The following is a 9,475-nucleotide window of genomic DNA, read 5'->3' as shown; positions in this document are numbered from 1 at the left end:
TATTCAACTCTATTTGATGGTATTTTGATAATTCTATTAAAATTTTGAATCAAAGTTTCCTTGTTTACTTTGGACTAAAATTTGACCATTGAGATGTATCTGGGTCCTCTATCATATGGATTAACTCGATCATGTGCTGTCAAGTGACTGGAAGATAATTTGCTTTATTCCTTCTGATCATAAATAATATAATCTCTGCTTTATCTATTTTTGATTAATAATAATTATCTCTACTTTATTCACTTCTTATCAATATATCTACATTAATTATGTGGGTTAGGTAAAGCAATATAGAACCCTATTCTTAGAATTTAGCAGAGTCAATTCCAGACCCATTACATGATCAAATCACCTAGATGTTCAATTGCCAGTTGGAACAGCATCTGAGGTAGACAGAAGACATCAAAATTGACTAGGTGAGGAGACAGAAGCATATTAACTTTCATTTTTATGGATAAACCAGTTCATCAAACTGTGTGATTGATACCCAAACAGTAAGCTTTTGCAACCTCAATAAGAGGTGGCATACGGATCGCTTGGCCTGGCCCAGCCCAGCCAATGTTTGAGTGGGCTTTGGCTTGTGGGTTTCAACAGTAGGCTTTGCCTTGTGAGGGACCAAATGGGGAAGCCCAGTGATTTTAGAAGGAATACAACATCACACGATCAAGAAATTGCTGAATTTTCTTCCCTTTTCACTTTAGGTTTCTCAAATCCTATAACACACTCCCAAGAATTAAGAAGATGAGAAAGAGAAAGGGTCTGATTTTGGCATTCCCTCTCTCGTGAAATGAAATGAGATGTATCCCTTTTCTCATAAAATCTTAATAATTGTGTTGAATAAAGATGTCAAGTGGTGAGATCCTATAGGATGATCCTACCATGGTTACTAGAGTGAGTTTGATTCGTTTTTTAAGTAAATAAAATATTTACCAATGAATCATTCAATCATAATGGATTCATTAAAGGGCGGCATATCTAAGATACTGTGTTGATTAGCCATGAACTCTAGCTTACACGTATCAAGAGAAAGAGAAATGGCAGATATGGATATATGTCACTCAAACTAAGCAAGAGTAGAGCGAATGATAGACTTGAATGGAATTTTATTAAGAAGGTCCTTCTTCACTATGGTTTTGATCAAAGATAGGTGAACAAAGTGACGTGTTGTATTGACTCTACCCAAATGGCTATTCTACTGAATGGTTCCCCTGTTAATTTGTTTCAAACGTATCCAACAACCCCCCCCCCCCCCCAACAGGGTGACTCTCCGTCATCCCCATAACTTTTTGTCTTCTATGTTGAAATTCTATCTTCACCTCTATCTATTGTTCTTCAACAAAAAAGAATGCATGTCATCAGAATTGGTCGAAATTGTGAGGCCATATCACATGTGACATTTGCCGATGTCTTTAACTTGTTTGGTAGAGCAACTCCCCAAGAATCAATATCACTTCAATCAATATTATAAGATTATTGCTCCTAATCGGGACAAACTCCTAATGTCAACAAAACTAGAGCTCATTTTAGCGCTAATGTTCCTTCCTTTCTTAGAAAGCAATTGCATTAGAAATTCCATATTGTGCCAACTGATAGGCTAGATATGTACCTCAAAATCCCCTTCATTCTAGGAAGTCTGAAACTCATTAAACAGATTTGATTCATAGAGTAAACTCAAAGTTGAGGACTTGGACATAGGGGCGTCAACGGGCCGGGTTGGATTGGGCATTTTAAAACCCCAACCCAACCCTAGGGGTCTTAAAGTCTGCCCAAGCTCGGGCCTGCCAGGGCCTAACAAACACTCGAACCAGGCCCAACCCTGATTGACCCTTATTGGGCAGAGCCGGACCGGGTTGGCCCTGATTGACCTTGAATTTGACCCTGAATTAGGGGTGTCAATATGGCCCGGCGAACCAAAGTCCGCCTTGAGCCCGAACCCTACCCTGGCTCAGTTTTTCAGCATGCAGGACTGACTTGGGTTTGCTTTTTTCCTAGCCCTTATAGGACAGAGCTGGGCCTGAGTTGAGCCCGGCCCTGTATTAATTAGATTGTATATATAATTACAATTACAATTATAAGTTGGAAACCAAGTTTCTGAACTCAATTGGCAAACATGCCTTGATCTGGACTACTTTGCCACCCATGCCTCAATATTTTTTGTTTTCGTCTCAATTGCCTTCTTTTATATTAAAGGATCTTGACTCAATTAGTAGGAAATTCTTTTTCTAGTGGAGAAAAGTCCTTGGTTCCCACTGTTAATTGATGTTCCATTTGTAGAACTTAAAAATATGAAGGCTTAAACCTCAAATTATCATTCATCATGAATCGGGCCTTGCTAGCTAAGAATCTTAAAAACTTCTAAATCATGATAATTCCTTATGGGATAGCTAGATTGATGAAATCAAAATATTATCCATCTTCTTGGTTTATTCAAGCCTCTTGTCCTTCGACTGTTTCTTGGAGATGGAAATCTAGTTTTAACACTAGGTCTCTTCTTCTCAGAGGTGTATTGATCATAATGGGTCATGGTAGAAGTATCAATCTCTAGATGGATCGTTCCTTGGATTCAAGGTTTTTCGTCTTTAGCAACCCCATTTTCATTTCCTCTTAATGTCGATAGGGCTGCAATAGGGTGGGGTTGGGCTGGGCTTTTTAAAACCCCAGTCCAACCCTGAGTCCCCATAGCTGGGCCCAGGCCCGACCCGACCCTATTAGGGCCTGAAAAATCCAACTCTGACCCACCCTCAGAGTCAAGCCGGGCTGATTCTATTTGGCCCTGGTTATGGGGTGAGAAAGAAAATAAATGCATGGGTTAGGTTGGGTTGGGGAGAAAATTATCAATTTTATATAAAATTATATTATAATAAAATATATTAGGCTAAAAGTTTCATACACGATCGTGTATAAGAGGAATCTTTTACATTGGATTTTAGTAACCGTCAGATCGAATTGTTTTAATCTGAACCGTCCAAGAATAAACTAATGATATATATTTCTCTTATAGGGTTACTTTTCGGTTACTCTTTCAAATACGTCTCTACAAGACTTTATATTTATCAACAAATAAATAAAAAAAAATAAAAAAAAAGGAACAAGGACGATTAGAGAAAAAAGGGAAAACAATTCGATCTCTTCTCTTTCTCTTCTCCGTCCCCCTGCTTTTTTTCATCGCTCTCGTTTTACTTTCTCCAACCCTTCTGTCACCATTACAACAACTCTTCAAACTGTGATCTTCATTCACCTCTGCAATTCCCTGTTCTTCGGTTTGAAGGTTTTGAGGTTGTTACTAATGTTTCTAATTCACTGGTTGACTGTGGTTCTGCCAATGCCCTATTCCTGAGCTGTTTCATATCAACAATCTTTTCGCATTTGCTATCACTCGATTCAGATGCAGAACTAGAAGATGATTTTTTATTTTTTATTTTTGGTTTCAAAAGCCATTATAAAATTGAACTAACCCTCTTGTTCAAAATATTCCGCAATAAAGAGACGAACAACAATCGCAACAAAATCTGGTTCAGGGACTCGTTAGAGTTCCCAATTAATTAACAAACGAATTACAATAAACAGTAACTTGCCATTCTCTTGCAAGACCTACAACTCTAATTTGACCCAGAAAGGGGGCAGCTCGCAACCCCTTAAAACCCTAGCTTTGTGCGGCGCCAGTGCCTACATTTTGCATTGTACCTGATGGTGTTATCGGTCCTCATGCGGATCCAATGAGGGATGGGCCTGTTCTGCCTCATCTTCTTCTTCTTTGCGAGCTTCTTCTTGATTTTTCAAGGTTTTATGCGACGGCATCTTGGCTTCTGATGCGAAGCTCGGGGACGAGGGTGAGGAAATCAAAACAGAAGCGAGAGAACCCTCTGAGGAACTAGAAGATGATTCATTGTCATCTCTGGCTTTCATTAATGTAGCTTTCAGTTTAGCTTTCTCTTCTTTCCACCTCTTTTTTAGTGCTTTTTATTGAAGCCCTTCAAAGGTTCTTAACATTTGTCAAAGTCCTAAGGAAAAATTTTACTAAACTGTCTGAAAAGATACCTTCAAACACAGATGAATATTGACAATTTGACATGCTTTGAGTTGAATCTGCTATTTATCTCAACTTTTCGTAGGAATGCTTGTCTATTAGCCTACTTGTATCTCAATTGCAGAAGGGAAAAAATCTCAAATTAGTTGGGCCATGACTACTGAAGTACATTGTTGGATGCTTGTCTATTTGAAATCAAATAAGCAATAGAGACTGCTTGGTTTAATAAATTGGCTCATTCTGTGCTTCTATTTTTTGTTAAAAATTTTATGTCTCTAAGTTTCCATGCTCCCATGTGCACTGCCCGTTAAAGCCTTATCTTCTCCATCCCTCGGCTTGGGCCAGGTGCCAAGACTACTTCAAAAAGCTCACAGCGAATAAGGCGGAGGACAAATTTAGCAGCGGAAAGGCTCTGCCACCGGAGGTGAAAGATGCACTTGCTATTGGAATTTGGAACTGAAATTGATTGAATCAGGAGTCGACCACTGCTATTTCCGGAAGGGTTGTTGCCACGAGATTTATGCGAGAAGCCATTGAATTGGGAATATGAGAATGTAACCAAAACGAACAAGAAGAAGAAGAGTTGCCGCGGCCGGGGCGCTTGCCTGACGGCATTATGTTGTTGCTGCTACGTTTTCAGTCTCTTGCGGTGGCGGAAGTGGTTTCCAGAAGGGAGAAGTGGAGAGAAGAAAACGAACCCAACACGCGTGAGCTCCGGAGCTGCAGAGCGAGGTCGCGACAGCTGAAAGAGTGAAATCCCCACTTTTTCCCCCCTCTCTATGTCTCTCTCTTCCTCAGGAATGTTATCGTCTACTCGAAGCCTCAGTTTTTGCATTTTTTACGGAGCGAGAAAATTACGTCTTTCCCGACAAGTGATTTCAAAATTTAGACTTCAAAATTTCTTCAGCTTCAACAATTCTTTCTTATTATTTTTCGATGTGGGGATAATTTGCAGAAATCGCACACTGGGAAGACGAAAGGCCAAAGAGAAAGAGATCGAATTGTTTTCGTCCTTGTTACCTTTTTTTTTATTTATTTGTTGATAAATACATAGTTTTGTAGAGACGGATTTGTAAAAGTAACCAAAAGGTAACCGTATAGGCGGAAGTATATATCATTTATTTATTCTTGAACGATTCATATTAAAACAATTCGATCTGACAGTTACTAAAATTCAGTGTAAAAGATTCTTTTTATACACGATGTGAATGAAAACCGCCCCTAATATATTATATCATTTATTACCTTCAATATATTATAGGATAAATTACACTATCACCTCCTGAGGTTTATATTAAATATAGAATGACCCCCTGTGCTTTTAAATTATAAAATCACACCCCTGGAGTGGACGGTGAGTGAACGGTATTAAATAATATATTTTAAATACCAATTTTATCCTCTTCTAATATCCTGTTAATACTCAGTGAGAAATTTCAACTTTGCCCTCTTCTTTCCCAAATTTGAAATTGCCTCCATGATTGACCTGCAACTCCATCGCTGATTCCAAGAAAACTTGACTTTAAATGGGAATCAGACTGGAAGGTGGGTGGGTAACAAAATCTTATTTTTGGGATCAGTTGTGGTGCTTGAAAATGCCTTGGAGACTTCTATATCCTGATCTATACAAGTTGGTGGTTAACAGCTGAATATTTTCAGATAGAAAATGATTCAATGGTATGGAAGCAACACAGCGGAAGTGGCGATTCAATGGTATGGAACCCAAATTGCAATCCATCCAGATTCCAGAAACTGGGTGCGGCAACCGTTTAAGGTTCTCAGCCGGCTAGGGAGGATTTCTCGGCCAATCGAAGGCCGGTGACCTGTCTACTGGGGGCGGATATGAGTTTGCGGAACAGAGGGCAGGACGGGCAAGCAAGGGGGTGGGGTCGCAGGGAAGAGAAGGGTCGGGGACAGAGGAGGGAGGGTTGGGGGGTGCGGTGCTGGGCGGCAATTGCAGCGGTCGGCGAGGGGTTCACAGGGGTGGTGGTCACGGATGGAAGTCTTGGTTGAGAGTGAGAAGACGAAGAAGATTAAACTAGGTCCCAGTCCTTTGATTAAAAAAATTAAATTAGGTTTTTTTTTTTTTGTAAATTAAAATAGATTAATAAGAGAGAGAAACCAGGAACTAAGATAGAGTTTGAAGTGACAGATCGAGAAAAAATAGCTGCTACAGATGGTTTGTTGATCAGAGTCCGACACAAGGACGCCACCGCCATGTGTTCTTCTCCACAAAACCCTAGCTCAGACTTGGGAAAACAGAAGAACAGATGCAGCAGTTACATTCTGGGAGGGTGAAAAACAGAACGAGATACTCAGATTAGCTCTGCAAGAGCAAAGGTAAACCTGTCCGGCTCATGAATCTCATTGAAGCGGTTCTGAAAGGTGCTCCGGTGGTTCAAATCTCCTCTGAAGCAGCGGTAAACCCATGCCCTCCCTGAACCTCATTCTGATTCGAGTAACCGGGCAAGGGAAGGGTTGGTAAGCTCAAACCCCTAATAGGGGTATATTAATCATTTTAAATCATGAATTACTAACACCGTATCATTAAACGGAAATAATATAATGGAGTGGGGCTGACTGTAACAACCAATCAAATCTCAGGGGGTGTGTTTATATAATTTAAAAATACAGAGGGTCACTCTGTATTTAATACAAACTTCAAGAGATGGCAGTGTAATTTTTCCTATATTATATAATAAACTGTGTGATGTTTAAAGTTTATGATAATATATTATAAAATCAATCTATATTTTATAATATAATTTAAACAAGGTCGGGCTGGGCTGGGCTTAGCCCAAGGCTCAACCCTAACCCAACCTGACCCTGACTCAGGGTCAACCATTTCCGGCCCTGACTCACCTTCAGGGTCAGGGTATCTCAGCCCAGGCCCTGTTCGGGCTCAGGGCAGGTTCAGGCCAACAGGGTCAAACTTGCACCCCTACTAGTTAATGAACTAAAAACTGTGGCAGATGTGATTGATGTCTTGTCCAATTCATGAAAAAGGCTGATATATTGTCAAGTATTGGTGGCAGCGGAGAGTGTCAAAATCAAATCGAAATGGTTTATAGAAATTAAATCGAACCATTTAAATCGAAATTGTGAAATTGTTTAATAAATGGTTCAATTATGATTTCAAAAATGAGACCATTTAATTAAATGATTTAAACTGAATTGGACCGTTTAACTGAAATAGACCGTTAATGCTATTAGATGAACATAAATGTGCCAAAATCAAACAGAAACCGTTTATCAAAACCGAATCGAACCGTGAAATCGTTTAAATAAATGGTTCAGTTATAGTTTCAAAATTAAAACGATTTAGTTGAAACCGAATCGTTTAACCAAAATCGGACCATTTAATACCCTTAGCTATCGTTATCCTTTCTATTCCCCTACCAATGAATGATGATGAATATACATGGTCACTGTTATTGTCTCATCAGCTTACAGATTAACTTTGGAGGAGGAAGCTTCCCAAGTCAATTCTATATGGCAAAAGATTTGGCATATCAACACAGCTCTTAAAGTGTGAATATTTCTTTGAAAGATTCTCCTTGGCAAGGTTCCTCATCCAGGCTTTCTTAACAATTGGGGTTTGCAGTTGCATGTCTACATCCTTTTTGCATTTAATTCCTTATTTAGTATTGATACCAAACATATATTTCTTACTGGCACTAATGTTTTATCAATATGAATGGTTGTTGGTGTCTCAATTATTTTGACTGTTGCATCTTCCATTCAAGATTGGGTCACTCACCTAGTAGTCTTTTAAGGTTGGAAAAGAAATGCAAGCAATAACTATATACTCTCACAAGTTATGATTAGTGTTCTATGTTTAGAAATAGAACTTGTGCACGATGCAAAAAACAAAACGAAACAAAGATAAAAACAATCACACAATGTAAAGATATACGTGGTTAGACAACATGTCTATGTCCATGGAGAGAAGATACCAGAATTCTCTAGCAATGGAGAAAAGGGTTATGCACTCTCTTCTGCATGGCTTTCTATGTTTACAAAAAAATCTCATAACCCTAATAACCCTCATCGCTTACAATTTATAGTAGCATAAAGAGATACAAATTTCCAAAATTATCCTCTATAAACCCTAAAATATTTCAAACTACATGGTTTGTGTCTTGGCTCCCTAAGTCATGTGGGTGCAAGTTGGAGTTTTTAAAGACCATCATGGTGACTTTATCTTGAGGTTCTCGGAATATGTGGATTACATCTTCGCTTATGTGGTAGAAGCGTTGACAGCTAAACAGAGACCGGATCATGTCCTTACACAAGTACCGTCCAAGGCCCTCCAAGGCCACTCACATGGAATCCACTCTTCATGTGGGTCCTATAGTGGATTCCATGTGAGTGGCCCGAAGGGCCTTAGACGGTACTTGTTCAAGGACATGATCCACACAAGCTAGACAAGCACTACAAATTGCGGTTATGCGAGGATATAGATAGCTCATTCTTGAAGATGATTCATTGATGGTTATCAATCTTTTGAAGATGATTTCTACCGATCCCCTCTGGAGGATACCCATTGTAATTTCAGATTGCCTCTCACTATATTCTAGTTTCACTTATGTCCTTTTTGTTCACACTCATAGGCAAGCAGAACTATGGCAAACTTGTTCTGCTCTTTTTGTACAAGACACAAGAGTTCGGATCGTTCTCCTCGCAGGTTCCCTGCCTGGTCAGGTTCGCAGGTTCCTCTAATAGGGGTGAAAATGACGATCTCACCCCCTGCCTGAACACACTGCCCGGGTGGGATAAGGTCGTCATTTCTACCCTCCCTATGAGAGGAACTTGCGAACCTGACCGATCAGGGAACCTGAGAGGAGAAAAATTCCAAGAATTCTGTCATTTGGAAACCTCCCCTTCTCCTGGTCAAATTTCTAGTCAACCTGAGAAAGAGAAAGCTCTTACTACCATGTGACATCTAAGCACAAATTTGGAGATTTCTTAGGTACTTGGGATACAAACGCACACATGCATTTATGTGAATCTCGAAGAATCCATTATTTATTAAGTTAGAAAACAAAATAAACATGGGATTGACTCTGAGATGTACGCTCCCCCCTTTGTTTGTAAAGTTCGATTCCTCTGCACATGCATGTGAGAGGTAACCATTTGTCCTATTTTTACAATTTACAAGGGGAACAGGAGTATTTATGAAAATAAAATAAATATGGGATTGGCCCCGAGATGTGCATTCACCCTTCACCTGCACGTATGTGCAGATGATTCATATTCTTGTTTGTAATGCTTTGTTCTTAGACTGTTGCTCGATTCTATGCCTTGCGACTTTCACTAATAAAATGCTGCAGTGCAGACTTCATCCAGACACATGGGCCTGCCACTCAAGGGGTAGGATGGTCATTTTGCCCACCCCATGTGTCTGGGCATAGGCACAATAGCTATCTTATGAGTGATGATGACTTC

The 9,475-nt window shown here is 39.6% G+C and overlaps 1 pseudogene; it reads right to left on the bottom strand.

The window, feature by feature from the left end:
* Positions 1-3,426: 3,426 nt before the first annotated feature.
* Positions 3,427-3,866, bottom strand: LOC122669301 (annotated as a pseudogene).
* Between the last annotated feature and the right edge of the window lie 5,609 nt (positions 3,867-9,475).

Source organism: Telopea speciosissima, chromosome 7 (genome assembly GCF_018873765.1).
Source record: "Telopea speciosissima isolate NSW1024214 ecotype Mountain lineage chromosome 7, Tspe_v1, whole genome shotgun sequence".
NCBI classification, from domain to species: domain Eukaryota; kingdom Viridiplantae; phylum Streptophyta; class Magnoliopsida; order Proteales; family Proteaceae; genus Telopea; species Telopea speciosissima.
This window is presented reverse-complemented; position numbering and strand designations above follow the sequence as displayed.